Here is a 24,614-nt window from a genome sequence, read left to right on the forward strand (position 1 = left end):
GAGAGAATAAGTAACTTGTTCAAGGTTATACAGCCAATAAGTGTTGGAAGCTAGATTTGGACCCCAGTTTGGCTGCCTCCAGAACTCGTGCTTTTGTGCATCACACCACAGAGCCCCTTTCCTCAAATCCATCTTCTACGTAGCCTCTGGTCTAAGTGACTCCCTAAAATCATGGCAAATTTTACCACGTCTTCAAAGCTTAAAACAATTCCTTGGCTCTCCAGTGTCTCGAGGATGTGTTAGGAAATGGAGTATCTGGCAGAACAAAGTAAAGAGGTAATTGAGTGAGGTGGGGTGGTACTGATTTCCAAAAGCAGCAAGTTAACTTGAAATTTACTTCAAGAACATAAAGGCTGTGGAGGAGAAGGAACAGAGCAACATTAAATCAAGACCTGGATTGTCTGAGGGAAAAAAAATCCTCAGATTCACTTCTGTATCTACCAAAGCTTTACTCCAAACTTCTCATGATTACACACGCACACAAAGAACCTGTGTGATGCTGCTAGATATTAACTTTTCAACAAATAGATAGAATAGTAAGATTAGAAAGGTATATTTAATCAGGGTGAGCTATTTTTACTCATAACACTTCTGACATGAAATGTATGGGTTTTTTCCTCACACCAACCAACCCTCTAGACACCAGCTGAGTGTCCTATGATTTGTTCTCTTCTGACACTAACATATCTGGAGTTAGTGTCAGACCCACAGGTTTCAGGGCTCAGTCCCATAAGACTGCCCTCACTTCAGACACCAGTCACAAGTATCAGATCACCTGTCTCTGACCAACCGGCTATAAATTAGTGCTTCCCACTACCCTTTCCTCAGGTTCAATAATTTGCTAGAATGGCTCGCAGAACTCGGGAAATCACTTTACTTCTGTTTACTGATTTATTATAAAGGATACAAATGAACAGCCGGATGAAGGGGTACATAGCGCAAGTCCAAAAGTGTCCGGAGGGCAGGAGCTTCTGTCCCCATGGAGTTTGAGGCCCCTCTCAGCACCTCGATGTGCTCACCAACTTGGGAGCTATCTAAACCCCATTGTTTAGGAGTTTTTAGGAAGGTTTCATTATGTAGGCATGATTGATGAAATCACCAGCCATTGGTGATTGAACTCAGTCTTAAGCCCTCTCGCCTGCCTGGAGGTTGGGGATTGAGGCTGAAAATTCCAAGCTTCTAATCAAGGCTTGGTCTTTCTGGCCACCACCCCTATCCTGAAGATTTCTGCAGGCTTCCAAACACCAGTCATTTCACTAGCATATAAAAGACACTCACCTCTCCAAGCAGCTGTGTGCCAGGAACTGGGGACAAAGACCAAATATTTTTTTTTGTTTGTTTGTTTTGTTTTTGTTTTTTGCTGTACACGGGCCTCTCACTGTTGTGGCCTCTCCCATTGCGGAGCACAGGCTCTGGACGCGCAGGCTCAGCGGCCATGGCTCACGGGCCCAGCCGCTCCGCGGCATGTGGGATCTTCCCGGACCGGGGCACGAACCCGTGTTCCCTGCATTGGCAGGCAGACTCTCAACCACTGCGCCACCAGGGAAGCCCCAAATATTTCTTTTTAATTGTTGTTGCTGTTGTTATTATTATTGTTATTATACCACAAGGGAGACTACTGCAGAGAAAGAGTACTGCTTTCTGCTCTCTGGTAATGTTAAATATGAGGGAATCATCCTGAAACCTGAGACAGAAAGTTCATATAAATCACTGAAATCCTAGTACAGTGTCTGTTGACCCAATTTATGGTACACATCACATCACAAGATATACTTGCTTTCTGTGCTGTGGAAAAAGGGTAATGCAAGAGGCTCTGCAACTTTTAGCAGTTTAGTCTGTACGTGGAGTCTGTATTTCCTCCCTTGCTTTTTATGTTACATGGACTTGTCTCATGATGGCACCATTGTGACATGTGTACAGGCTGGTCACACCCTGTTCAACTGTTACGTGTATTTCAAGCCTTCTGTCCTGGTGGACCAGCCCAAAGCTTACCTGATTCCCCCTGACTTTAGAATGGCAGGTGGATAGTGAGGCTTCTCCCCAGGAGATTCCAGCTTCTGTTATTTCCACCATTAACTTTAGCCACTCATCTTCAGTTAAAATTGGTAACTCACACATACGTGTATACAAATTCGTGAGCAGCTTTGTATGGTTTAAACTTATGTTTGACTATCATCTCAGCCACTGTCTCTATTGTTATGGACACTTACACCACATTACTCCTAAACTACTTGTGTTTTTTGTTTTTATTTTTATTGGAGTATAGTTGTTTTACAATGTTGTGTTAGTTTCAGGTGTACAGCAAAGTGAATCAGTTATACAAATACATACATCCACTCTTATTTAGATTTCCCATATAGCTCATTACAGAGCTTTGAGTAGAGTTCCCTGTGATATACAGTAGGTCCTCATTTGTTATCTATTTTATATATAGTAGTGTGTATATGTCATACTTGTGTTATATTGTTCTTATGTTTTATTTGGTTCTTCTTTTGGGGGTTTCTTTTCTATTGTTTTATTTCTTAGTGCATATGGTTTAAATTTGTGTGTCTGAGACACTGTTGAAAAAAGTTCATTTCACATTTGAATGGCTTATAAATAATATGATTTTAGTTGACATTTATTAAAATAAATCAAAGAGAAGAGTGAGTTCTTGGGTTTGTATGAAATCAGTTTTCTCGTGGCATTATACTCATGTAACATATGAATATCTAAACAAGAGCATTCCTGTACTCAACAATTAGCAGCAAGTTCATATACTTTACTAAATTCTTATTGAGGACTTACTGTGGGTCGAGGCTCACAGGACACGCAAGACGCTGCGTGCCTAGAGTTAAGAAGAGAGCAACACTTCCTATCACTCTTCTGTTTAAAATCCTTGAAGGACCTCAGGTCCAAGTCTGAAGGAGCCTGGAAAGGAGAGAGGAGGCTTTAAGAAATCACACGAGGCTGTGCCTCTGGTCCTCTCTTTTGACCTCTTTGCTCGGTCTGAGTACCTCTGGTTCATGTCCCATATTAATTATTCCTGGTTTTTCCTCTCAACTTTGAATTAATCTGGGATTTCCCCCGGGCCTTCACTTTCAAATCCTCTCAGCTCTATTTCCTGTACGTTATAGGGAAGCCCCACCCCACCCATAACCAGACCCAGCTTCTGGAACTACAGTCCCAGGATGACATCCTAGATCCCACTTGCCTGGGAGAGTTCAGACATGTTCCATAGCTTTGAAATTAAAATTCCTTAGTTTAGCACACAAGCCCTTTTAAGATCTGTCACCTGCTCATCTTTCTAGCTTTGTCTCTGGCCATCCTTCAACTTGTATGTTACGTTTCAGTCATATTGAATTTCTTGAGCAGTTTCTGGCGCAAGTAATTTAATTTCCCATCTCAGTGTTGGCACATGGCATGCTTAATTCTCATAAATAGCTCACGTTTTACCCCAATTCCCTAGCTATTTCTTTCTCTTAACCTCAAAGCTAGTTTCAAGGGTCCCATCTCCGAAGAAGTCCCAGTCTGATTTAGATGCTTTTCCTCTAAGCCAGCGGTCCCCAACCCCTGGGCTGCAGACCGGTACCAGTTCACAGCCTTTTAGGAACCAGGCCGCACATCAGGAGGTGAGCGGCTGGCAAGACAGCAAATCTTCATCTGCCTCTCCCCATCGCTCCCGTTACTACCTGAACGATTGCTCGCATTATTGCTTGAACCATCCCCCTGCCCCTCCATGGAAAAATTGTCTTCCATGAAACGGGTCCCTGGTGCCAAAAAGGTTGGGGACCACTGCTCCAAGCCATAGCATTTATCACACTGCAGCAATTGTTTTACTTATCTGTCTCCCACTTTCTCCCAGATTTTGAAAGAGGTCACTATGTCTTATTAGCTCATAATAGGCACTCGTTAAGTGATTATTGAATAAATCAATGAATGAATAAGTGAATAAATGAATTTACTGCCTAATACACCTATTTTTCAAAGCCTTCTAGGAGGTACATGTAGGTATGAATTGTAAACAAACAATAATACTACACTTCAATATAAGAGGTGAGGGGTAGAGAGGTCATCAATTGAAAAACCATGTCTATTCTTTTTTCCCTAGACATGAGCAAGGGTCTAATAAGTGTCCATTGCTGAATCAAGATATATCCAAATGTTACCAAAACCAATGATCAATTCAGTCAATTCCAGGATTCATCAGCAAGCTAACAATTATTGAGTATCTATTACATGCAAATCACAGCTTAATCTGTAAGAAGGTCACAATTTAGTGAGGGGGCATACATGTACAAAAATAACCCTGAGACAAGGCAGACTGATAATCATATTAGAGTTTCAAACAGCGTTCTATGGGATTCTCATGGAAAACAAGATTAATTCTGATCAGAATTAATCAAGTCAGCAATTTATGGGATGTGCACAGACTGAAAATCAGGGCAACCCGCTAATTAATGTCAGACAGACTAAATAGTGGACTGAGTAATATCTATTACGCATCAGCTGAGTAATATCTATTACTCATCAGCTGGTTATTTTGCTCTTTGACGGCCTTAAACTCTGAGTGATACGGAAGTGAGTGAGTAGAAAAAGGAAGTGTGGCAGGACCCAGAGAGAAGGAATTATTCTTGTGAAAGAAGGAAGCAGAACCACAGGCTGGAGAGAAAGGGGTAAAGATTGTTTTGATTATGGGTGTAGCATTTTCTTTTTTTCCTTTTTTTTAAAAGACTTTTATTTTTTATATATATATTTAAAAATTTTATTGAAGGATGGTTGATTTACACTGTTGTGTTTAATTTCTGCTGTACAGCAAAGTGACTCAGTTATACATATATATATATTCTTTTTCATATTCTTTTCCATTATGGTTTATCACAGGATATTGAATATAGTTCCCTGTGCTATACAGTAGGACCTTGTTGTTCATCCATCCTATACATAATAGTTTACATCTGCTAATCCCAAACGCCCAGTTCTTCCCTCCCCCACCTCTCCTCTCCCTTGGCAACAGCAAGTCTGGTCTCTATATCTGTGTGTCTGTTTCTGTTTCATAGATATGTTCTTCTGTGTCATATTTTAGATCCACATATGTGATATCATATGATATTTGTCTTTTCTGACTACTTCACTAGTATGATAATCTCTAGCTCCATCCACGTTGCTGCAAATGGCATTATTTCATTCTTTTTAATGGCTGAGTAATGTTCCATTGTATATATATACCACACCTTCTTTATTCATTCGTCTGTTGATGGACATTTAGGTTGTTTTCACGCCCTGGCTATTGTAAATAGTGCTGCAATGAACATAGGGGTGCATATATCTTTTTTTTTTAATTTTTTTAAAATTTATTTATTTTATTTATTTTTGGCTGCACTGGGTCTCTGTTGCTGCACGTGGGCTTTCTCTAGTTGTGGCAAGTGGGGGTTACTCTTTGTTGCGGTGCACAGGTCTCTCATTGTGGTGGCTTCTCTGGTTGCAGAGAACAGGCTCTAGGCAAGTGGGCTTCAGTAGTTGTGGCACGCGGGCTCAGTAGTTGTGGCACACGGGCTCTAGAGCACAGGCTCAGTAGTTGTGGCGCATGGGCTTAGCTGCTCCATGACATGTGGGATCTTCCTGGACGAGGGATCGAACCTGTGTCCCTCTGCATTGGCAGGCGGATTCTTAACCACTGCACCACCAGGGAAGTCTTGCTTGTATCTTTTTGAGGAACCTGGGTGTAACATTTTCTTGAATCTCTTTTGTTCCAAGAATAGGGAAAGGAAGGGAAAAAGAGCCAACCATAGAACCAAAGGACGGCTTAGCATCAAAATAAGGAGAAAACAAAGAGAACCGAAGCAGAAATAACTTGTTCACATGGGAATTATGCTATGGTACCACTGGTTATAAAATGCTGATACCAGGAACATTTTAGTGATGATATACATAAAACGGTAGAGGAGACATGGTTGTAGATATAAGTCTAAGAAAAAAAGTTTGTTATCACGGTCATTGTTAGAACTGTTCATTTACTCTCTCTCTCCATTAATGTACATGGGAATTTTGCACTTCCCACCTCTTAGGAAGATTGATGTGGCTACATGACTTTCTTTGGACAATAAAATGTGAGTAGAAGTGACAAACAGGGGTTTCCCTTGTGGCACAGTGGTTGGGAATCCGCCTGCCAATACAGGGGACACGTGTTCAATCCCTGGTCCGGAAGATCCCACATGCCACGGAGCAGTTGAGCCTGTGCACCACAACTATTGAGCCTGCGCTCTAGAGCCCGTGAGCCACAACTAGTGGGCCCACGTGCCACAATTACTGAAGCCTGTATGCCTAGAGCCTGTACTCTGCAACAAGAGAAGCCACAGTAATGAGAAGCCCACACACAGCAATGAAGAGTAACCCTCGCTTGCTGCAACTAGAGAAAGCCCCTGCACAGCAACGAAGACCCAACGCAACCAAGATAAATAAATAAATTTATTTAAAAAAAAAAGAAGTGACAAACATGTACAGGGAATGAGAAAGACTTTTTCAGCAACTGAGACTTTGAGTGTAAGTATAAGTTAACCTATTTTTCTAATACAAGTACCCAGAGATGAAAAGATTGTTAACATTTATGCAAAAAATGAAAAGAGATTTGTGAGACAAGTCAAAGGAGTACCATAAGTGATGTAAATAATACAATGAAAGATAAACTAGAATATCTGGGAATTGTAAAAGATGTATGGTTCCCTAGGGACAGGACAGGAATAAAGACGCAGACATAGAGAATGGACTTGAGGACACGGGGAGGGGAAAGGGAAGTGAGAGAGTAGCATTGATATATATATATACTACCGAATGTAAAATAGATAGCTAGTGGGAAGCAGCTGCATAGCACAGTGAGATCAGCTTGGTGCTTTGTGACCACCTAGAGGGGTGGGATAGGGAGGGTGGGAGGGAGACACAAGAGGGAGGGGATATGGGGATATATGTATACATATAGCTGATTCACTTTGTTATATAGCAGAAACTAACACACCATTGTAAAGCAATTATACTCCAATAAAGATGTTTAAAAAAAAGTATGGTTCCTTTTTTGTCTTCTAATACCTTATCTGTATGTCTGTCTCTTTGTAATATTCTTCTTCATACACAGCATCCACTTCTATGGTTTCAACTACTGCCTCTGTGTGAATGATTTTAAAGACTCTATGTATCTGGTCCTGACAGTCATATTCTCATTTCTAACTGCCTACAAAGATGTGCTCATCTTAGAGGATTTCCAGTAAAACTATTCAGACATGTTCATGTCTAAAAATGAAACTATGAAACTCCCCAGCACACCAACCCTCCCCCTAAGAAATACCCTTCCACCCTTGGTGGTGACCTAAGATTGCTTCCTCTTCTTTTCTTGTTTATTTGATCTCTTCTTCAAAACGCCTCTCAGATTTCAAAACACACTCAGCTCACACCTCAGCTATTCTAGTCCAAACTTACTTAACTGACACCTGGACCACTGTCACCATCTAATCTCCCCTCCAAACCATCCTGCACACTGGTCCCTGACCATCCTGCTCACTGGTCCCTGACCACTCTTCCCTCCCCAAGAATCCTCTCCTAATCCTCAGTCTCATGTCCAGCACCCTCCATATTGTGCCCATCCAGCCCTCCCAGCTCTTGTGTTCAGGTCTGCATGTTAGCTGTGCTATAAACCGCTCCACTCATTCCTACCTCCCTACTTGATTAATGATTTTACTTCTAACTTGGTAAATGTGCTCACTTGTATCTTCCCACTCAAAAACCCCACCCATCCTTAAGACTCATCTTAAATTCCATTTCTTCCTTTGGGAGGCTTACCCAACAAATTCCACCCAAACAGTTCTCTCTCTCTTTTTCCACCCACATAGCACTTAGTCACAAAGTTCTAAGTTCTAAATAGTATAGAATCCAATTTCATGGTTGAGGTTCAGAGACTTGGCCAATCCTGTAACCAGTTAGTGACAGCTAGGACTAGATACGCAGGTGTCCTGGCTTTAGTTTTCTTTCCACTACACTTTAGTGCATTTTCTATACCAACTAATGTATTTTGGAGTTTAATTCTATCCAGTCTTTCACTTTATTTAATGTTTATAAATCATGCATCCCTGATTAGATTACTAGTAGCTTAAGAATATTGAGTTCAGTCCATATTAGGTGACAAGCCCTTATTTTTAGGTTTCTGAGGCTGAAGTTCAGAGTAAGGTTGAACTGCAGAGCTAAGCCATTAAACCAATAAGTTTTGGAACAATTGGGAATCAACCAGGAACACAAATAGAACATTGGAGAAAAAAGTAAGATAGTAATTTAAGGTCAGGAGCTTAGAAGACTAGAGTCAGGAGATTTTAGGGTGATTCCAAAGTACCAACTCCTTGATTGAATTACAGGTAATCAGAGAGTTACAAGTTCCTTACTCAGCTCCTAGAACAGGGGGAATAAAGAGAAGGAAAGAAAAAAGACTCTCACCAGAGATCCCCACAAATCTCTCCTGTCTAGAGAAGGTGACCCTAAAAGAGGACACCAAGCATGAGAAAGCCTGATTTAAAAAAAATAAGATATAATTGACATACAGCAATATATTAGTTTCAGGTATACAATATCATGATTTGATATTTGTGTGTATTGCAAAATGATCACCACAATTATTCTAGTTAACATCCAGTCACCATACATAGTTACATACTTTCTTTTTCTTTTGATGAGAACTTTTAAGATCTACTCTCTTAGCAACTTTCAAATATGTGATACCATATTATTAACTGTAGTTGCATGCTGTATATTATATCCCCATGACGTTTATTTTATAACTGGAAGTTTGTACCTTTTAACTTTCTTCACCCATTTCACCCACCCACTACCCCCAAGCCTGATTTTTAATTATAATCATTCTGGCCATCCAGAGAGAGGCTGAGCAGGAAGGGCAGAGCCGCTCTGAGCCAAAAGGCAGTAGATGTTCTTAACTGGCTGTTGGTACACCCCCAGCCATGCTTCTCTCCTGGGAGCCCCAACGGCAGACTCCTGAGTGTTGCCTTGCTAGAGCCCATCCTTCCTGAATACTGGCTCAGACCCTTGGACTGAGGTCTATACCTCTTTACCCCATCCTAGCTGCAGGGCAGTGGACCCAATCTACCAGCCAATTCCTGCTGATGCCCTATATCCTATAAACATAAACAACTTAGCATGAAATATACAAGATATTGTATGCTTTTACCCAAACTTTCTTTCCCAATTTTATTTCCTGCTGGATCTCTTTACTTACATTACATCGACACTGGCAGCCACCTTTTCTCATATAAAAGATACATTTTCATGCCCCCATGTCTTTGCTTGTGCTATTTCCCTCTGCCTAAGGTGCTCTTCCTGTTCTCTTTCCTCTCTATATCTGACTGACACAATCTTATTTATGTTTCAAGACCCAACACATATGCTCTCACCTCAGTCAAATATTCTAAGGTCCCCCCTAATTAGAATAGAGCCAATCATTCCTTTCTCTGGACTCTCATAATCAGTTTTAATGTCTTTATTATAGCACTTTAGAAATTCTACTTTATAATATGGTGTAGTTCTATAGCTTCACCATATTATGTTTAAGTTCTTTGAGAAAAAGAACTCTGTTAGAGGGACTTCCCTGGCGGCGCAGTGGTTGAGAATCTGCCTGCCAATGCAGGGGACACGGGTTCGATCCCTGGTCAGGGAAGAGCCCACATTCCGTGGAGCAACTAATCCCGTGCGCCACAATTACTGAGCCTGCGTGCCACAACTACTGAAGCCTGCACGCCTAGAGCTTGTGCTCTGCAACAAGAGAAGCCACCGCAATGAGAAGCCCACACACTGCAACGAAGAGTAGCCCCCGCTCGCCACAGCTAGACAAAGCCAGCGTGCAACAATGAAGACCCAACACAGCCAAAAATAAATAAATTTAAAAAAAAGAATTAATCCATTAAAATATATATATATGTTAAAGATATATTCCTTTAGTATATCTTGGAGATCTTTCAATATCAGCAAATGCTGCAGAATATACCAGAGGATGAAGGTGCTATAAAGCAATTGATCAGTTTCTTAATGGACATTTAACTTGTCTCTTTTTTTTTTCTTTTTTTACCTTAAAGAAATTCTGTAATGAATCATATATACATTTTTTAAATAAATTTAATTATTTTTATTTATTTTTGGCTGTGTTGGGTCTTCGTTTCTGTGCGAGGGCTTTCTCTAGTTGTGGTGAGCAGGGGCCACTCTTCATCGAGGTGCGCGGGCCTCTCACTGTCTTGGCCTCTCTTGTTGCGGAGCACAGGCTCCAGATGCGCAGGCTCAGTAATTGTGGCTCACGGGCCTAGTTGCTCTGCGGCATGTGGGATCTTCCCAGACCGAGGCTCGAACCCGTGTCCCCTGCATTGGCAGGCAGACTCTCAACCACTGTGCCACCAGGGAAGCCCCATATATACATTTTTAGGGCAGTAAAACTATAATGGTGCATATATGTCATTATACATTATATAGGTGTATATATCTTTGTACAAAAACTCAGTATTTCTATAGGATAGATTCTTAGAAATGGAGCTGCTGAGTCAAAAATTACATAATTTAATAATATGATAGAAATTGCCCTCAAACTGCCATATTGTGTCTAAAAAGGCTGTTTCAATTTATACTCCCATCAACAGTGTTAGAGAGTGGATTATTGTCCAGAAAAGTCTTCAAGCTTCCTAACAGTTGTTTTAGGGGTCATCTGGGGGAAAGAAGGTGGGAGTCCACGCTACAGTCTCTTACCTTCTTCAATCAGAGCACATCTGCTTTGATTAATATTAATTATTGAGCACATAATATATAAAAGTCCTCTTAAGGAGAGGTTTCTGACACTAAACTAAGCATTTAAAATCATTTCAATAAGAAATTTCCTCTTCTGGTCAACAAATATTATTACTTCATCAGTTATTTAGGGATGTTTCCAGCTAAAAGTAAGAGACAACCCAACAACAGCAATTGAATTAGTGGGGGTTCATTTCTCTCACATAACAAAAATCTAGAGAGAGGCTCATTGATCCTTTGGGGGTTTCCCTTATGGTTACAATATGGTGCCACTCCATCTCCAGCATCACGTTGGTATTCAAGGCAGGATGAAGGCAAGATAGTTTGCACCAGTCCCTCTGGCCCTTTTATGAGAAAAGAAAAAGACCTTTGCTTATATCTCACTGGCCAGAACTGGTTTTCCGCACAGTCCTAATAGCTGCAAAGGAGGTTGGAAAAAGAGAATTTAGTTTTCCTAGCATTTAAAGGGGAGGCAGACAAAAAGATAAGCAGATTAGGAGTAGATGTTGGGTGAGCCAGCCATCGGGCTCTGCCCCCCAATTGCTCACAAAGGCTAAAGACTAGAGGGACTTCCCTGGTGGCGCAGTGGTTAAGAATCCCTGGTCTGGGAAGATCCCACGTGCCACGGAGCAACGAAGTCCACGGTCCCTAGAGCCTGCGTGTCGCAACTACTGAAGCCCGCACGCCTAGAGCCCGTGCTCCTCAACAAGAGAAGCCACCGCAGTGAGAAGCCCGCCCACCACAACGAACGGTAGCCCCCGCTCGCCACAACTAGAGAAAGCCCGCACACAGCAACAAAGACCCAAAGCAGCCAAAAATAAATAAATTAATTAATAAAATTAAAATGTACACCTACCTGACACAGTAGGTGTGGTCTTGTGTTACCCTCAAGTTGAGGATCCAGAAGCTTGCAGATATTGGTGATTTGCCAGAAGAGCAGCCAGCCAGGTAAGTGGTAGAACTGGGCTCAAAGCCAAGTCCCGAATCTGAAGTCAGCACTCTTTCCACTGAACTATGCAGCTTCTCTCCTCCAGGTGAAAGGATGGGATTCAGAGTTCTGTGAGCATAATTTCATGAATATATGAGACAGTCCCAACACCCTCCTCAAATCTGAGCTCACGGAGCACTTTGTTCTTTACAATAATTCCTGAGTCTGTGACTGGAATACTCTAGCCCCATGTCTAACTCTAGCATGACCGTAAACTTCAGGGACAGGGAGCGTGTACTGACTCCGTGTTAAGGTTCCAGATACCCAGGTGACTCAAAGGGCTGAAGAACAAAAGGCGAAGGGGCAGTACAAAAGGTGAAAGGAAGATGGACTTCCCTTGTTATGGGTAACACTCCACAGCTTTCTGGGGAGCTTGCAATAAAGCAAACTTAAGAAAAAGACTGTCACTAATTTAAAAAAATAAATAAAAAGATGGGATCATGACACAGAAAGAGATGACTTTGACCAGGAGGAAGTAGAAAGAAAAAAGGAGGGAGTGGCTAAAGCAAAGGAAGACAAAAAGAAATTTGGTGTAACAAGGTCAGTTTTGTTAAGGCTGAACTTTTATTTAAATTGAAGCTAGGCAAGTGAAGTATTTTCAGACTGGTATCTCAGGAAGATAAGAATGGAACGAATGCTTTACAGAAATATTCTGAGAATAGAATTAGCATGTGTCCTCCTAAGACTTATTTCCCTATTTTGCCTCAGTAAATGCTAACCTATAGGTACAAACCCTGTGTTAGATACAAGGGATATGCAAATAAACGATTGATCCTGGATCTCAAAGAATGGTCAGTACAGCAGAAGAGACTTTCAAATCAACAGGCAATTATAGGAAAGACTGCTGCCTTCTATGTACTGGTTGCTAATAGAAGACAGAGGAGGAAGCTCTTAAATCCCATTGGGAGAAATATTTATAATGACAATTATAGATAACTTATTTGTGAGTACTTACCATCTGTCGAGTAGTCTGCTAAGTGCTTTCTGTGGATTATGTCATTTGATCCTTACAATAATGTAAGTACTATTTTATTATTCTCATTGTTTAGGTACAAAACCTGAGACAGAGAAGTGAAATAACTTACTCAAGGTAAGCGGTAGATTGAACATTTCCTAAGGAGAAAATCTGGGCTAAGTGTTGAAAAATAATAATAAAAAGAATTGAAAGGGAAGAAGGATGTTGAAGAGGGGAAATGGGTGAGCATATTCTGTGCATAAATAACAGTAGGAAAGGGGCTGGTCAGTAAGTGAGAGCAGGTTGCAGTTGAAGAATTAGAAGTGGTTCAATGTTCCTGGAGTGTTCCGTGCACGTGGGAGAGTAGAGTTGAAGCTAGAAAGATACGCATGGGTCAGATCACAGTGAGCTGCCATGTGCTGCAAATGTTTGGACTTTATCCTGAAATTGCTGAAGGATTTAAAAAGGAGAGCAACAAATTATTAGAGAAATTCAAATCAAAACTACAATCAGGTACCACCTCACACCGGTCAGAACGGACAACAATAAAAAGTCTATAAATAACAAATGCTGGAGAGGTTGTGGAGAGAAGGGAACCCTCTTGCACTGTTGGTGGGAATGTAAATTGATACAGCCACTATGGAGGACGGTATGGAGGTTCCTTAAAAAACTAAAAATAGAATTACCATATGATCCAACAATCCCACTCCTGGGCATATGTCCGAACAAAACTATAATTTGAAAATATACATACATCCCTATGTTCACAGCAGCACTATTTACAATAGCCAAGACATGGAAACAGCCTAAATGTCCATCAACAGAGGAATGGATTAAAAAGATGTGAGATATATATATATACATACATACAATGGAACATTACTCAGCCATTAAAAAGAATGAAATAATGCCATTTGGAGCAATATGGATGGATCTGGAGATTATCATACTAAGCCAAGTAAGTCAGAAAGAAAAAGACGAATATGATATGATATCACTTATATGTGGAATCTAAAATACAACACAAATGAACACGTCTACAAAACAAAAACAGACTCATACAGACATAGAGAAAAGACTTGTGGTTGCCAAGGGCAGGGGGGTGCAGAGTGAAGGATTGGGAGTTTGGGATTAGCAGGTGCAAACTATTATGTATAGGATGGATAAACAACTAGGTCCTACTCTATAGCACAGGGAACTATATTCAATATCCTGTGATAAACCATAAAGAAAAAGAATATATATATATATATATATATATACACACACACACTGAATCACTTTGCTGGTACAGCAGAAATTAACATAACATTGTAAATCTACTATACTTCAATAAATTTTTTTTAAAAAAGGAGAGCAACACAACGATGACAAAATAATAATAACAATAATAATCATATTGTAGTAGGCTGAATAGTGGTCCCCCAAAGGGATGTGAACATCCTAATTCCTGGAACCTGTGAATATGCTACCTTACATGGCAAAAGGGACTTTACAGATGTGGGCTTCCCAGATGTGGGCGCAGTGGTTAAGAATCTGCCTGCCAGTGCAGGAGACATGAGTTTGAGCCCTGGTCCGGGAAGATTCCACATGCCATGGAGCAACTAAGCCCATGCGCCACAACTACTGAGCCTGCGCTCTAGAACCCACGAGCCACAACGACTGAAGCCCGTGCGCCTAGAGCCCATGCTCTGCAACAAGAGAAGCCACTGCAATGAGAAGCCCACACACCGCAACGAAGAGTAGCCCCCGCTCGCCGCAACTAGAGAAAGCCCGCAGAGCCCATGCTCTGCAACAAGAGAAGCCACTGCAATGAGAAGCCCACACACCGCAACGAAGAGTAGCCCCCGCTCGCCGCAACTAGAGAAAGCCCGCAGAGCAACGAACACCCAACGCAGCCAAAAATAAATAAATAAATTCATAAATAAAAAAATAAAAACCTCCTTTTAAAAAGAAAGAAAAAAAGGGACTTTACAGATGTGATGAGGTAAGGATCTTGAGGTGGGGAGATTTCCTGGATTATCTGGGTGGGTCCAATGTATTCACAAGGGTCCTTCTAAGAGGAAGGCAAGTGGGTCCGAGTCAGAGAAAGGAATGTGCTAAAGGAAGCAGAGGTCAGAAAAGGAGAGAGATTGGAGCACACTATGCAGCTGACTTTGCGGATGGAGGAAGGGGCCATGAACTAAGGAATGTAAGTGGCCTCTAAAACCGGAAGAGGCAGGAAACTGGATTCTCCTTTACAGCTTCCAGAAGGAATGTGGCCCTACTGACATTTTGATTTTAGCCCCATAAAAATCTCTTTGGACTTCTCAACTCCAGAACTGTGAGATAATACATTTGTATTGTTTAAGCCACTAAATCTGTAGTCATTTTATTAGAGCAGCAATAGGAAGCTAATACAATTATTATAGCTACAATTTAAAGGGCATCTATTCTGTACAAAATATCTTATGCACATTAATGCTAACCCCAGGGCCAACTTCATGGGTGTTCAACCCGTGCAATCATACAAGCCCCCCCACTTAGAAGGGACCTGCCCTTGGTTTAATGCTCTGTTGGTGCTGTCTTGAAACTTCTAATAATTGTTTATCAAGGGGCCATCCTGCATTTTCATTTTTGGGTCATCTTTATGATCATTACTCTGGACTCTTTCTCAGATAGGTTGCCTAGCTCCACTTCACTTAGTTCTTCTTCTGTGGTTTTTTCTTGTTCCTTCATCTGAAACATATTCCTCTGCCACCTCATTTTGTCTAAGTTGCTATTTGCATTTTTACGTATGCGGTAAGTTGGTTACATTTCTCGACCTTGGAGAAGGGGCCCTCTGTAGGAGGTGTCTTCTGCGTCCCAGCCACGTACTCCCCTCTCATCACCCAAGCTGCATGCTCTAGGGGTTCCCCCTAAGAGGGCTGTGTGGGTCCTTCTGTTGTGGCGGGCTGACTATGTGGGCGGTCTGGTAGGCTTGGTTAGCCCCTAGTCTGGTTGGCTGCCAGACCCTGCCTTGTACAGATGGTGCTGGCCACTGTTTTGTGGGACCTGGTCATGAGGTAGCTGGTCCTGGAACCCTCACGGGCTCCAGGCTAGTGCTGGCTCACTGGTGGTGGAGTCAGGGTCCTAAAGACTCTGGGGCTGTTGTCCCCCCACTGGTGGGTGACGCCAGATCCTGGGGTTAGTGCTGGACTGCTGGCAGGCAGAGCTGTTTCCTGGAGTCCGGCTGCAGGGCCCAGGGATGCCAGAGCTCGTTTCAGCTCATTGGTTGGGTTGGGGGTGGGAGGTGGTTCCTGATACAGTTGGGTATGGGGCCCAGGGTACCCCGAAGGTTGTGTAGGCCTGCTAGTGGGCAGGGCCGGGGCCCAGCTGGACCCAAGGTAGGATCTGGCCTGCATTGTGAGGTGGAGGTTTTCCTGCTTCTGGTGTCTGCCTCCTGGTGGGTCTAGAGGCTTGTGCAGGCTTCCTGGTGGAGGGGCCGGTGCCTGTCCACTGGTGGTTGGAGCTGGGTCTTTACCCTCTGGTGGGCTGGGCTGTGTCTAGGGCCGTTTCCAGAGGCGGCTGTGGACTCTTCAGTCTTTAAGGCAGCCTGTCTGCTGATGGGTAGGACTGTGTCCCTGAGTTAGTTGCTTGGCCTGAGGCGTCCCAACGCTGGCGCTTGCAGGCTGTTGGCTGGTGCTACATCTTGGTGCTAACCGGCCAAGCTAGCAGTCACCAGCAGCAGCAGTGCTCACACTGCTGAACGTCCCCCAATATGTCTGCCACCTGTGTCCATGCCCCTGAGCTGCAGCTGCCCCCCACTGCACCTCGCGTCTCCAGGAGACTCTCCAACACCAGCAGGTAGGTCCGACCCAAGTTCCTATCAGATGACGGTTTTGCCCTTGTTCCTGGCGCGTGGGAGATTTTGTGTGCGCCCTTTGAGAGTGAAGTCTCTATTTCCCCCAGTCCTGTGGGGCTCCTGCAATTAAGGCCCGCTGGTCTTCAAAGCCAAATGCTCTGGGAGCTCACCCTCCTGGTGCCAGACCCTTGGGCTGGGGAGCCTGACAGGGGGCTCAGAACTCTCACTCCTGTGGGAGGCCTCTGCAATATATTTATTTTCCGGTTTGTCAGTCGCCCACCTCGGGGGTATAAGATTTAACTATATCACGAGTTTGCCCCTCCTACCCATCTCGTTGTGGCTCTTTCTTTATGAACTTTACTTGCAGAAGTTCTTTTCTAGTAGGTTCCAGTCTTTTTCATCGATGGTTGTTCTGCAGATCGTTGTGATTTTGGTATGCTCGTGAGAGGAGGTGAGCTCAGGGCCTTTCTACTCTGCTGTCTTGGCTGCTCTCCCCTGCACAGCAGTTATAATATTCACCTTGTAAAGTTGTCACAAGGAGAAGAAATAATATATGTGAAGTGCTTACACAGCTTTGGCAAACAGTAGGGACTGAAACAGATGACAGTTATTATTGCTCAAAGTCCCAGTCGTGGGCTTCCCTGCTGGTGCAGTGGTTAAGAATCCGCCTGCCGATGCAGGGGACACGGGTTCAAGCCCTGGGCCAGGAAGATCCCACATGCCGTGGAGCAACTAAGCCCGTGAGCCACAACTACTGAAGCCCGTGCACCTAGAGCCTGTGCTCCGCAACAAGAGAAGCCACTGCCATGAGAAGCCCAAGCACCGCAACGAAGAGTAGCCCCCACTCAACACAACTAGAGAAAAGCCTGCATGCAGCAACGAAGACCCAACGCAGCCAAAAAACAAAAACAAAAACAAAAAAAAGTCCCAGTCGTAGTAAGTGCTGAATGAGGATTTCATGCCCATACTTTCCCTACGACTTCTCTTTTCTCCCGGACTTGTATTTGGGAGGATCATTCTGGCAGAAGGGGGTTGGTGAAGGGTAAGACTAGAGCAGGAAGAACAATCCTGAACTTGTGACAATGTAGTAGACAACTTCTGGAAAGATTGTCCATCTCATGCCCTCTCTTTTTCTCTGATAATTGCCTCCGATACATCTTCACGTATCCTTCAGCAGCTGTGTTTCCCTCATGTGAGGGGTGAGGGACTCAGTGCCTCCACCCTCTTGATGTTCACCGGTCTTCAGACTCTCCCAGAAATTTAGTGTTTTGAACCGAGAGAGGCAGAGGCTAAGCATTTTCAGAAGCAAGTCACGTTCATAGCAGTTACTCGAGAGATAGCCCACGGGCCACCTGCTTGCTGCCAAGGTCCCTGGAACAGCCCTGAAGCTGACTTTCCAGTGATTGCTCAGTTCCTCCTTTCATTCCACGCATGTATCCATTCAGTATATCTTTTTTTCCTTCCTAAAATGACATAATTATGACCAATAAAACCCTAACTAATAGGAACTAATGAAAACATGAATTAAATTAGTGTAATAGGTTTGGAGAAAAGAAGGTGCACTTGAGAGACATGTAGGCATATGTAGGGTGGGGAAGGAGTTTGGAGTGACTTTCAGGTTTCTGACTTGGGTGATCGGGTAGATATTGCCACCATCAGAAAGATGTGAGAAAAGGAGGAGTTGGTTGGAAGGGGAAATACTGAACTTGAGATGCCTAGGGGACATTCAAATGGAGATGTACAGTAGGAAGTTAGATATGTGTATCTGGATACCATAGGAGAAAAGTCTAGGCTAGAGATAAATGCTGGGGAGTGGTCAGCATTTACAGAGTCATTACTGCCATGGGAGTGGATGAGATTGCCCAGAGTACTAAGTGGAAAAAGAAGAATCCCAAGAATGAAATCCTGGGGAATACCAATCTCTAAGAGGCAAGTAAAAGCAAAGAAACTGTCAAAGGGGACTGAGTAGGAAAGGTCGGAGAGGGAGGGGGCAAACTAAGAGAGGTGCCAAATGAAGGGAAAGTTTGAAAAAGAAGCCGCCTAAGTCAGCACAGCATTCTAGCAGCATTCTTTTCATTTATGGCTGAGGCTACAACACCTTATTGACTATAACTGAACCCATGTTTCCAAACCCAGCTCCATCTGCGACCCTTTGCTTTGACCCGTAGATTCTCCTGCACTGCCTGGCCTCTTTGGATCAAGGACTCAGACTGACTGAGGGCTGTTAAAAAAATTATGAGTTTACCAACAACAAAAGAAATGCAAATAGAAACAACTCTAAAGTTCTATTATATATTATATTATTAGCGCACGGGAATAAAGCAATAAAGAGTTATGTTGACAGAGGTTATGGGGAAGTAGGCAGGCTTGAGATCTCCAGGTGGCATTTTACACCTGGAGATCTGGGAAGCAGTAACAAAGAGCTGTGTGTGCCCTTTGTTCCACTTCAGAGCATACCGCCAGGAAATAAACTAAAGGAAAAAAAGTAGTAAGTGATACAGAGCCTCCTCCCACTACTTAGAAGAGAGCTGGAAACAATACAAACCCTCAGCTTTAACGTAATGCTTAAACAGTGTCAAGCTAGCTGCTTTGGAACACTATATAACCATTTAAACTGGCAACCACATGGATATAGCAATGTATCTAAGAAATAATGTTAAGTGAAAAAAGCAAAGCACACCAAATGATGGTGAGGGTGTGGTGAAACTGGAACCCTCGCCTATTGTTGATGGAAATTTAAAATTTTTCCTAGATATATAGGAATGAAATTTGACCCAGCAATTTCATTCCTAGAAAAATGAAAACTTACATGCACACAAAAACATGTACACGAATATTCATAGCAATATTATTCGTAATAGCCAAGAGGTGGAAACAGCCCAAATGTCCATAGCCTGATGAATGGGTCAACAAAAGGCAGTATATATCTACACAATGGAATATTATTTGGCCATAAAAAGGAATGAAGTACTGTTACATTCTTCAGCACGGATGGACCTTGACAACATTATACTAAGTGAAAGAAGCTAGTCACAGAAGACCATATATTATATGATACGATTTACACGAAAGCTCCAGAACAGGGAAATCTGTAGAGACAGAAAGTAGACTAGTGGTTGCTTAGGGGGTGAGGTGGAGAATGGGAGGGCTGGGAGGTGATAGCTAAAGGGTACAGGGTTTTTTTCGAGGTGATAAAAGTGTTCTCAAATTGATTGTGGTGATGGCCGCACAGCTCTGTGAATATACTAAAAACCATTCAGTTGTACATTCTAAGTGGGTGAATTGTATGGTATATGAATTATATCTCAATACAGCTCTTGCAGAAAATTTTTAAAAAATCATTCAACTGTATGCTTATAATGGGTGAATTTTATGAAATATATATGTATAAGATACTTCAATAAAGCCATTTTTTTAAAGAAAGCAAAGCGCAAACTGGTTGTTTTTTTTTTTGTATACATCTGTATTTTTGTAAAACAACAAAAGCTGCAAGAGACTGGAAGTCGGTAGAGATATAACAGAAAGACACCAGATTTGGAAACTAAAGGCCTAGTTTTATTCCTCATCCTACCATTTCTAACCATGTGACCCTGGACACACCATGGAAATTCTCTGAGTCTTACTTCTTCCATGTGTGCAATAGGGATATTAATTCCTACCTCACATGGTGAGGCATAAATGTTAAGTAGGGTCATTTTTTTGCTTTTTTGATTTGCTTAAGCATGAGGTTAACAAACATGGCAATAAAATGTGAGACAACATATGTAAAAGGGATTTGAAAGTGAAATCTTCCATTAAAGGAAACGATAGTCTGGATCCTGATTCTATACTTGTAGCTTAGAAAACAGCATCAGCTTAGCCTCAGCCTCAGAACCAAAGGACCCTCCCTTTGTCTATGCGCCCTGGATAATACTTTACAAACTGGCTGTGTGGAAATTAAAATAAGCTTCCCATGTTCTGAAAATGTACGCTGGCTGTAAAGGTAACTTGGGGGCGACACAATGGAGCTCAGGTGTGTTAATGCCAAGTTACCATAGCAATAGTCCCATTCCTGAGCCTGCCCCCAGATGAGATGAAGAGCCCAGTGAACACCGGAACGAAGCCATTCTGCATGAAATTATTTTCTCCATATGAGGTTGGGGAGGACATTCACACTTCCCTCACAAATAATGTTTGAAGGGAGAAGGCCTCTGAATTTTTACAAAACAGTCTTCTCTCCTTTCTTCAGAATCAGAATCAAAATCCAGTAAATTCCTCACAATGCCTGGCATGTGGTAAGTACTCAATATATAGTTGTGTAGTGAATGAATGATCAGAATTTACCTAGAAGTCCAAGGTTGGAATAGAATAGCATAGTTTATTGGTAAGAAGAGACTAATAAATTGACCACCAGGAATTTCAGAAAGGAGATCTAAATTCATACTCCATATAATTGGGCGTCTGTTCCAAGCCACACAGCATTTTCACATCTGGATATGCCCCCATTTGTTAAGCCGCTTCAGCCTGTAGCAAATTCCCCTCAAATATCATGCTTATTATTCTGAAGGGACACAGTGTCACACCACCAGTGTTATTCAACCTGTTACAGTGCACACATTTTCAAACGCTGTGTGGGAACAGTATGTGAAAATGGCTGGGTAATGGATATGCTCCACCCTTCCAAGCTCTGCCTCCTGTTCTTGACAGAGAAGGGAGCATGACCAGGCCTGGATCTGGGTAAATCGTTTCCTCCTCATAATGGGCAGAGGCAAACATCCTCAGTGCCAGTAGGGCTGTTTTTGAAATCATTCTCATGGGACTGGAAAACCTTCTTCAACTCCGGGAACCAGGCTCACAGTCCCACCATGAAGTCAAGCTTTGAAAGGGGCTCAGAGCTCACAATAAACTTCATATCTACTCCCTCCTCACCCCAGTTTTCTTACATTTTTGGCACAAATCGTGGGCCCCTTCTCTCCTGGAAGACACTTCCTCCTTGTGATCTCCTCAGCCACTCTACAAAACCCTTTAGGTCAAAGGGAAAGAGCAGAAAGGTATTGTCATGTTCACCAGACTTGCAGAGAATTGCCTCAACCCAGCAATCACAGCACCTACTAACAGCTGAGCCGCGGCACTTTGCCACCATTATCTCAGTTGATCCCTATAACAGTCCTGAAGGGCAAGTCGTTCTTTTTCCTTCCAGTTTTATCGAGATATACTTGACATCCAGCACTGTATAAGTTTAAGGTGTACAACACAATGATTTGACTTACATACATCATGAAATGATCACCACAAGAAGTTTAGTGAACGTCCCTCATCTCATATAGATACAAAACTAAGGAAAAGGAAAAAAAAATTTTTTTCCTTTGTGATGAGAACACTTAGAATTCACTCTCTTAACAACTTTCAGGTATAACATAGAGCAGCGTTAGTTATATTAATCATGTTGTACATTACATCCCCAGTACTTATTTATAACTGAAAGTTTGTACCTTTGGACCACCTTCCTCCAATTCCCCCTCCCTCCTCCTCTCTCCTCTGGTAACCAAGAATCTGCTTTCTTTTTTCTATGAGTTTGATTGTTTGTTTGTTTGGAAGACAAGTAATTTTGATTCCCATTTTACTTTCCAGGAAGTCGAGGCTTGGAGAGGTCTTATAATTTGTCAGTAGCTGGCCCATTATTTAAACCTGGGTCTGACTGAGTATGTTGCATACTAAAACAACTAAAGACAACAGAAGCAGCAGTAAGCCTGTGTCAATGCCATTATGCACTAGAGATTTGGGGGAGAGCAGGAGAAGAAGAACCAGGATCTAACAATACCCTAATAACACTTAGACCTTACGAATACTAATTTTAGACCTTAATCATAGTAGCATATGTGCTGTGGTTGGTGGCAGTGGGAAAGAACTGAGCAGGAAATACCAGGACCAGATTCTGGCTAATCAAGAAGATTAACTCATACCAGATGTTGCCTTGCCTCTAATGCTCTTTCCTCCTCTCCCCTTCCATCCTTCTAGACCCATCTTCTCTGTGAAAGCTTTCCTGACCACCCCCATGGCCCCCAGCATTAATCCTTTGCTCCATGTTCCCTTTCTACTTTGTTGTATATCAGTTATAGCCTTTTCTTATCACATTTTATTTTAGTATTTTGTTTATCTTTCTTCCCTACCCGGCAGGAGCACCTTGAGGCCAGCACCTGTGCCTTAGTCATCTTTGTACCCAGCGCCTTGAACAGTTCCTGGTAAATAAAACGTCTCAAGTCACTGCTGCTACTCAGTAAATCATGACCTCCTAGTCCTAGTTTTCCAATTTTGAACCAATGTCCTCACTTACCCCACATCCTGAGTTGGATGGGATTTTTGAGGATTCTAGTTTAGGACATTTGTCAGGGATTATATTTTTTATTGGCGGCCCAGCATCCGAGCCCCCTTCCTATGTCTGGGGGAATTGCCACTGCATGAAACATGGGTCTCATGGGAGGCAGAGTGTGTCTTCCCCTTATGGAAGTTGGAAAAGAGGCCAGACATTTGCCCTCCTGGATCCCTGGCAGCTGGGGTGCAAGCATACCACCTAAGTTTGGCCCTGCTGATACTCAGGCAGAGAATTTGAATTTGAAGCAAATGACCCAATAAACAGGGACAGTTTAGAATTTGCGCTGGTGGCAGCACAGGTGTCCGCTGCTCAGTGGGAGTGACAGCAGCATCTTGACTGGGATGTTTCTGTGATGTGGTCTTTCTGTCTCCTGAGATGGTCTCCTTTGGTTCATGTCTGTTTTTGAAGCTTGAATCTGTAGTCTTCCTACCAATTCTGTGATCTTCCTGATATCTCTCAAACTCCTTTTCTGATGAAAATAGCCAGCTTTCCTAGCTTCCCCTGCACGAGGGCCAAGCGTGCTCTTCATGCAGTGAGTCACAGGTATTCTCCGTAAGGAGACTTCGGTGTGTAGATGTGAAGGCTCTATGTGCTATGCACAAGTAGTAAGTGGGGGAGATGCGGGTGGTCCCAGGCGGTCTGGCTCAGGTTTTAACAGCATCATACTGCTTCCCAAGCATAAAGTATTATTAACAAATATACTCTAAGGATACTTTTTTTTTTTTTTTGGCTGTACCGTGCATCTTGCGGGATCTTAGTTCCCCGACCAGGGATTAAACCTGGTCGTTGGCCGTGAAAGCACCAAGTCCTAACCACTGGACCACCAGGGAATTCCCTCCTACTGATAATTACAGTACGTATCAGAGAACGTAATATTGAGCCTAGAATAGAGGGAGCCCATTGTCCTAATCAATGACTAATAGATCTTTATGGAGTATTTGTGAACGAATGTTTAAAAATTCAATACAAGTTACTCATTCAGTGCTATCAGGGGGAAAGAGCCTCTGTCTGGAAATCAAGAAATTTGGATTGTATTCTGGGTTCTGTCACCAGTTTGGGGACATCAGGGAAGCCATTTAGTCTCACTGAGCTTCACCTTTCTTATCTTAAAATCTTGTTTTACTACCTACTCCACCTGCCTACAGGTACAGCTGTTGTGAGGATGAAATGTGATAAAGGATGTGGAAAGCTAAAAGCACAGCAGACTGACGGTTTGCTGTATCTCTGCCTTGGGTTTGCCTCAGGGAGTTACTTGTTGACCTTTGGCTTCCCAGGATCCAGGACCACCTACTGTGGGCTCACCAGCTGTTATCAGTCAGGGCTCTCGGTTGCAAATACCAGAAGCCAACTCCGGCTATTTTATTTTTAAAATATTTATTTATCTGTTTATTTAGGCTGTGCCAGGTCTTAGTTGCAGCATCTAGTTCCCCGACCAGGGATTGCCCCCTGCATTGCAAGCGAGAAGTCTTACCCACTGGACCGCCAAGTCCAACTCTGGCTATTTTAGTCAGAAAAGGAGCTTGCTTTCTTACCTGCCTCCTTCACTAGATTGCGGACATCTCTGCAGCAGAGGCTATAACTTTTATTTCTGTATCTCTTGTGCCTAGCTTAGTGCCCATCTCAAAAAATGTAAAATTATTTTTAAAATAAGTGAATGAAAACAAACATTTGAAGTAGGGGTATTACCTCTATTTTTCAG

This window comes from Tursiops truncatus, chromosome 8 (assembly GCF_011762595.2).
Source record: "Tursiops truncatus isolate mTurTru1 chromosome 8, mTurTru1.mat.Y, whole genome shotgun sequence".
NCBI lineage: Eukaryota > Metazoa > Chordata > Mammalia > Artiodactyla > Delphinidae > Tursiops > Tursiops truncatus.